A 7,574-nucleotide genomic window follows, 5' to 3' on the forward strand; every position below is an offset into this window, starting at 1 on the left:
GAAATGCAAGCACGGGAATATCGTATCAATTGGGAGATATATACCCCGTATGCAGGTGCTGCTGGAATGTTGCTACTTAGAAATGATAAGTTCACAATAGGAAAGCTGAAATCATCTCTTTTGTCGTAAAGTTTTGTTTTCAACCGACCCTCATTGTCAATTTCTAGATGTAAGTCAAGATATGAGGCCGACTTAACTGTATCTGTAGTATTAAAACGTTCAAACCCGCTGCATTAGTTTGCACATGTTCTAAGTCAAGAACCTGAAATTCATTAGTTGTCGTTTGTTGTTGTGGTTCATACGTTTTTCTCATTTTTCGTTTTTTATATAGATAAGTCCGTTGGTTTTCCCCTTTAAATGGTTTTAAACTAGTTATTTTTTAGGCCAATTATAGCTTGCTATTTGGTGTGAGCCAAGGCTCCGTGTTGAAGATCGTATTTTGACCTATAATAGTTTTTCTTTTACAAATTGTGACTTGGATGGAGAGTTGTCTCATTGGCACTCATATGACATCTTCTTATATCTTAAAATATCATAATTTCTGTTTTATCATGATTCAATGACAGTAGCCATTCAGTTGAACAATTATCCAGCTTTCAGGTCGTGATCGATCACTGATTTAATCTGTTGTACATCTTCATTAGCATTACTGAATGAAGGGTCATCTGCAAAAAACCATCAAATAGATGTAAGCATATCAACAATATTATTAATATACAAAATGAAGAGAAGATTGACCAGACCCGATCCATGTGGTACACCCGCTGACACATTATAAAAGGAAGAGGACGAAATATGCAGAACAAATACTGTTTGTTTTCTATCATGCAGATCATCTTCAAATCGCTTTTACAAAAGAAGGTATACCATCAACTACGTAAAACCAACCTAACTTTTATAGTCATGATTGCAAACGTATATACAGGATGTAAAGTCAACATGTTTTAATGAAACTATGGAATAAACAAGTTTGCTTTGGACCAAAATGTTAGTGAAGCCAAATACATAAAAAAAAATAATTATAAAACAAATGAATATTCGATAGCTGCGTTTCAGTAACGACCTTACACTGTTTTTCTCTCCCTAAATGCGTACATGGAATAAAAGTACCCGAGTTCGATAGTTTGCAAATCTCTTGACAGATCCGTAACTATTTATAGCGCTTTTACAAAATTGTTAAAAATGGAAACTTTAAACTAATTATTGGCTAGTTGCTACATACATATGAGATGTTCTGACATCTTTATGACAGTAGATACTTAAGTTTTTAAAATTTATTTTGAATCTTTCATCAAATGTATTTTAAATTTGTTTAATCATTTGTTAAAAATAGACATGAATTTCCGAAAAGTTTAAAATTATCCCCATGTCATCTAATGAATGATAATTTTTAAAAAATCATTAAGTTTCAATTTAACGAATAAGAAATAAATATGTCTAAAAATACATTTTTAATTCTATTTAAGGTCGTCATAACTATGAATAGCACAACGGGAAATACCCACAAATGGTATATATATATATATATATATATAAATTCCAAATGATTATTTTTTGTTGTTGACGTTTCACAAATTTGAGGTAAATAACTTTATATACTTCTTTTCGAGTTTGTCATGATTCTTTAAAGAATTGGAAAATAATGTTTTTTTATAATTTGTCTCAAAAAACGAATTAAACTAAGTATAAGCTTATTTCAACTTTTCACATCTGTTGATAGGAGTCACTGAAGGAATGGTTGAATTTATCAAACTGATATGTGTTGTTGTTGTTTTTTTTATATTGACATGATACTTTATCACTATAGTTTAATTGGCTTATAATTAATACTGACTTTGAAATTAATATATGAAATTTTATATTTGTACAATGAAGATATTATCCGAAGTGACGGGTACTATTTAAGTACGATTTTAAAATGTCAGTTCATTTCAGAACGACTTATTTCATGCAAATGTGTTATTTGTCTTTAAGGATTTTGTTCAGTCAAATAGAAACTAATGGATAAATTCTTAAAAGGTGCTGAAGATATGGCAAATGCATTGGGAACATCTGGTAAAGGAGAGGTGAGCTGTTTTGATTTGAGCAATAATTCATGGAAGTCATATATTTGTTGGAAATTTACACATTGCCTGGGACGTGATATTCGATTTTTATCCTCCGCGATAGTTTAAACTATTTGCAAGATATCAATGATACAGATGTGGGTCTGGAATTTAAAAAAAAAACCGCAACGTTAGGAATAGGTCTTGAACCATGTCCCCTGAATACATTTCTGCTTTAAAGACGTTCCTCCTATATTAACATGTAAAACCCCGTTCACACTGGCATTTTTTAATCGATCTAATTTGAATTGATCTAAATAAGACTGTTACATTGTTAGCGTTCACTTCAATTTTAATCATAACGATCTCTATCGGTCTAATCTAAACCATTGTGTTCATACTACAATTACAATTGATTCGACCTAATTACCCGTAAAATGTTAAACATAGCGTAAACATAGAAATAATTAATCGAACCTATGTGTTGATACACTTATATACAAACTTGAAAAAAACTGGAGAAAGTTATTGTTTCATTTGAATCCCAAAATCAAATTTTGACACTGGTGTTAACGCAGTTTTCGTCAATTTTAAACAAACAACTGTAGCATATCCTTCATACATGTGCGTATCCTACGAAAAACTTCCAGATTTCTTCTTGATTTGTTCTCCAATTCGATTTGTATCCTTTCATCCCCTATAATTCAAGGAAAAGAACCTTTTCTTCGTGAGTCCATGTATCGGACTTTTTATTCATTTCCTTCAATATCTTATACTTGTGTTGTTTTGCCGCTAAACATGCGCATACATTAATATCGATTCAATCATATTACTTTAAACCGATCTCTGCATTCACAGTTAAAGTAAGATTGGTTCACTTTAGATCGATTCATACTCAACTTCCTCTTTTGATGTTTTAGTTTAGACCGATTCGTTCACATTGGTCATTAAACCGATTTAAAGTTAACCGATCTAGTTTAAATGTAAACGCCGAGATCGATCTAAATGGACTAGTGTTGAACGGGGTATAAACACCCTATCCCAAAACACCGTCTATTCTATGGTATATTATTGTATAACCTTGAGATGTACTCCACAACGTTGATGATATATTATAGACTTTTGGCTTCAATCTAGCATCACTGAAAAGACGTTAGTTTTTGAAATAGGCATTTTTTTGGTGCTGTGAAATTTGTACCGTTAACGTATTTATAAATCACCGATCTTTAGATTAAAAAAAAACCAAAACATTGACCTTGAACTGAAAACTATTCATTTAACTTTAGTACAAATGTATTTTTATATACATGATATAGGCTTAATCATATCAAATGAAGTATATTCTGTTATGATTGAGATTTCAGGAAATTAAATGTGTTACTATTAAATAAATTACAGTACTTACCATACATGACTTTTGAGAAGTTTAATGACATTGGATTTCATGACATTTAAATGTTCATGAAAAAAAGTCAAACATCATGGATGAAGTTCTCAATATACCAAAAACTAATTAAATGAAGCCTATGTTTTAAATTTCGGAGTGTAGTGCTGTGCGATTTCTTCAATGATTAACAGGAAACTCTCATTTATCGACTGAACTATTTTCGTTTTGCCAACAATACTACGATAGCATAAAGCCTCAACATGTCTGGAACTCATTTAACAAAAATATTACGACTAAGATTTATCGATTTTATCGTAAGATATACTGAAATGGTCATGAAAATATTTGATAAATGTCAGAGATTAATATGACGTTGTGGAATACGGCGGGAATGGTTACACGATAATGTGGCATTAAAAATGACCAACGCACATGACCAGGCGACGTTATTTTGCGCTAATACAGTTATATATATATATATAGCATTAACAATGAGGTGTCATGCAATGATACTGACAAGAAAGCTGTCTGTGGCTTTTTGTCACTGAAAAGTGTTTCAACAATGTTATTTTATCTTCAACTTGGACACTTCATTAAAAGTATATTAACTAAGTAACACTTCACAATAAGGTAAAGTTTTGTTATTTTGCTACCGAATTATTGTTTACCAACATAACTCGAAAAGTAACTCCTGACCCAATCAAGAGTGGCGTAATATATTATATAGCAGAAGATTTTGTTTATATGCCTATCATTTACCTATCTGTTGTATTTATCATTTAACTAATTGCCTTCTTTTATAAAATAGATTGATCGTGGTGATGGAAAGATTGTAAGCTGGTCATTCAAAGGTCAGATAATTGGTATTGAGTGGAAATACATAGGTATTTGTGTGGATAGAGCCACTGGTGAAACAACTACTGCTATAACACAAAGCAAAGGAGGGGCCATTGAGCATTCCATGAAAGACCTGTTCCAGAGGCTGGCATCAAAGAATGCGTTATAGAATTATATACTTATTTTTGACTCGGCACTAACATATGTCTTCTATGTAAAATAGTACACATCCGGCTATTTTCAATATTGATTTTAATACACTTAATATATCGTGCATTATAATCTCAATATTTATTAAGATTTTTGAGTTAACTCAAGTTGTATCGTTCAGTTTTATTTTATGTATTACAATTTGTTTTATATGTATTCCCCTACTTCTTTTACAATATCTTAAAACGATCCGATGCTTTATACACTTTTGCATAACAATAAAATTTACAACAAATTAATATGCATGTTATTTTCGTACAAAAAAACCTACTAAAAGTCAATGTTAAATGGAATCAAACCAGCACACATCACGCCTCAACTCTCATCGGTATTAATAATGTATATTTAATGACATCAACCCACCACACATGACGTCTCAACTCCCATCGGTATCAATAATGTATATGTAATGACATCAACCCACCGCACATCACGCTTTAACTCATGTCGGGTGTGTTGTATATATAATGGCATCAAACCGTCACACGTCTCGCCGAATATCCCATCGGGTGTGTTGTATATGTAAAAGCATCAAACCACCACACAGCACGCCTAAATTCCAATCTGGTATGTTGTATATGTAATGGCATCAAACCACCCCACATCAAGCCTTAACTCCTGTCGGGTGTATGTATATGTAATGGCAACCACCCACCACACATCAAGCCTTAACTCATGTCGGGTGTATTGAATATGTAATGGCACCATCCCACCACACGTCACGCCTAAAATCCAATCTGCTATATTGTATTTGTAATGGCATCAAATCACCCCACATCAAGCCTTAACTCCTGTCGGGTGTGTTGGATATGTAATGGCATCACACCAGCACACACCACGCATTAACTCCTGTCGGGTGTGTTGGATATGTAATGGCATCACACCAGCACACACCACGCCTTAACTCCTGTCGGGTATGTTGGATATGTAATGGCATCACACCAGCACACACCACGCCTTAACTCCTGTCTGGTGTGTTGGATATGTAGTGGCATCACACCAGCACACACCACGCCTTAACTGCTGTCGGGTGTGATGTATTTGTAATGGCATCACACCGGCACACGTCACGCCTAAACTCCTGTCTGGTGTGTTGTATATATAATGGCATCACACCAGCACATCACGCCTTAACTCCTGTCGGGTATGTTGTATATGTAATGACATCAAACCGACACACATCACGTCACAACTCACATCTGGTATATTGTAAATGTAATGACATTAAACGACCACACATCACGCCTTAACTCCCATCGGGTATGTTTTGTATGTAATGACATCAAACCACCACACATCACGCCTTAACTCCCATCGGGTATGTTGTGTATGTAATGACATCAAACCACCACACATCACTCACAACTCCCAGCGGGTATGTTGTATGATCTTGTATATGTAATGAAATCAAACAACATCTCGCCTCAACCCCCATTAGATATGATGTATAAATATGTATGCAATTATCAATATTCTATGTTAATTGTAGAAATGTCGTTGTGATAGTGGTTTTGCGATTTCTTATGTATGAGGCACGATCGGTACGTAATTTAAATATTATTGTGTTTTTGGAGGGGTGTAATCACGTTTCTCCAACATTTAATAATTAGACTTCAAACCATTGAAGACTAAAGGGTCCTGATAAGGATTGGCATCTTGATATTTCTGTAATTCACTTGTTCTTGACTAAAATATTGGTAAAAAGATGTATCTTTTTTGAAGATATGTATTAACACATTAACAAAATATCTTAATTTCTTCTACAATAATTGGTGTTTCATCATTTAAAAGTCGACGTAATCTAGCAAATTGATGTATATTTTTATTTTAAAAAAGTAAAGATTCACTTAAAAAAAAAGTTAATGTAAGAACTGATAAAGGTGAATTACAGGTAAATATTAAGATGTCAGTCCTTTAGGACCCTCTCATCTTTAATGTTGTTTTAGTTTCATTATCAAATGTTGGAGACACGTGACTAACCCAAACACCTTTGGAAGTATAATTTAATGCATGATTTTGATTTATTCATCATTATAAAATAAAAGAAATAGAATTGTATATATGCAAAATCTAGCTTAATATTTGATTTAATAGCGATTTAATCGTTTCTAAAACACTTTTATTGTGATCTTTTGTGAGAATATTTATCTTTGAACTATTAACATAGATTTGCGTTTCTGTTTATTATGTAATGTTTTTGTTTTTTATAAATAAAAGAATAAGATGATTATTTTCTTATGTATAAACGGAATTTAGAATATATGACTGACTTTCTTAATCACGTGTTACTGTTGCTGGTTATATAAATTAACACGGTGCTGATTTATAAATTTAGTTCTTGTATGATCAATAAGATTATTATTATTATTAATGTAGTATATTTCGATACTAACAAAGATTTTTTCTTTTAAAGATAATAGAGCTGGGATTTCATATTATAAAAAGAAAAGAGCACTGTTCTAATGCCTTTTCAACAATTGAAGATTTTTTTATCTCTAAAAATGCATTAAAAAAAGTTATACTTAAAGAATTGAATAATAATATTTCCGATTTAATTGCCGATGAAAAACCCACCAGTTCTAAAATTTTTGAAATAAGATATATAAAAAAACACATTGTCTTAAAACAATTGTCATATAGGTACAGTATGACGCACTTACAATCTTCTTAATAAAGTTTACGAGAATACCTTATAATTGATCCTTTGTCTGTACTTTTATTGTTGGTAAACTCTTTCATCAGATGCGGATTTAAGGACCCAGGGGTCCGGGGTCCCCCTTATGGAGCTAGAATCATGATAAAGGCAAAACTTGTTACTGTTACTGCAAACGTTGCAATGCTAGAGCCTCCTTTTCAAAATCCTGGATCCACATCTGCTAATACCTGTGTAAAACGATTTTAGTGGAAATGTCAAAAAGTATAAGAAAGGTACAAGTATTAAATATTTTATAATGTGAAATACGATATATGATGCCTTAAAGAAAGTAATAATCTTGTAGAAGATTCATGTACTCTTTTTAGAAACTTGCAACGTTGGTCTTAGACATTCGATTTTGTTATCAAGTTTCAATATCATTTCATCAGTAATATACCAG

The 7,574-nt window shown here is 32.3% G+C and overlaps 1 long non-coding RNA gene across 1 annotated transcript; it reads left to right on the forward strand.

Moving 5' to 3' along the window:
• Positions 1 to 1,535: 1,535 nt before the first annotated feature.
• LOC127714828 (uncharacterized) lies at positions 1,536 to 6,707 on the forward strand. The gene is made up of 3 exons (XR_007987966.1): positions 1,536 to 1,581; positions 1,975 to 2,066; positions 4,241 to 6,707. It is a non-coding gene; the product is annotated as an uncharacterized LOC127714828 (long non-coding RNA).
• The last annotated feature ends 867 nt before the right edge of the window (positions 6,708 to 7,574 follow it).

The sequence above is a fragment of the Mytilus californianus genome, unplaced genomic scaffold, assembly GCF_021869535.1.
Source record: "Mytilus californianus isolate M0D057914Y unplaced genomic scaffold, xbMytCali1.0.p SCAF_1, whole genome shotgun sequence".
NCBI lineage: Eukaryota > Metazoa > Mollusca > Bivalvia > Mytilida > Mytilidae > Mytilus > Mytilus californianus.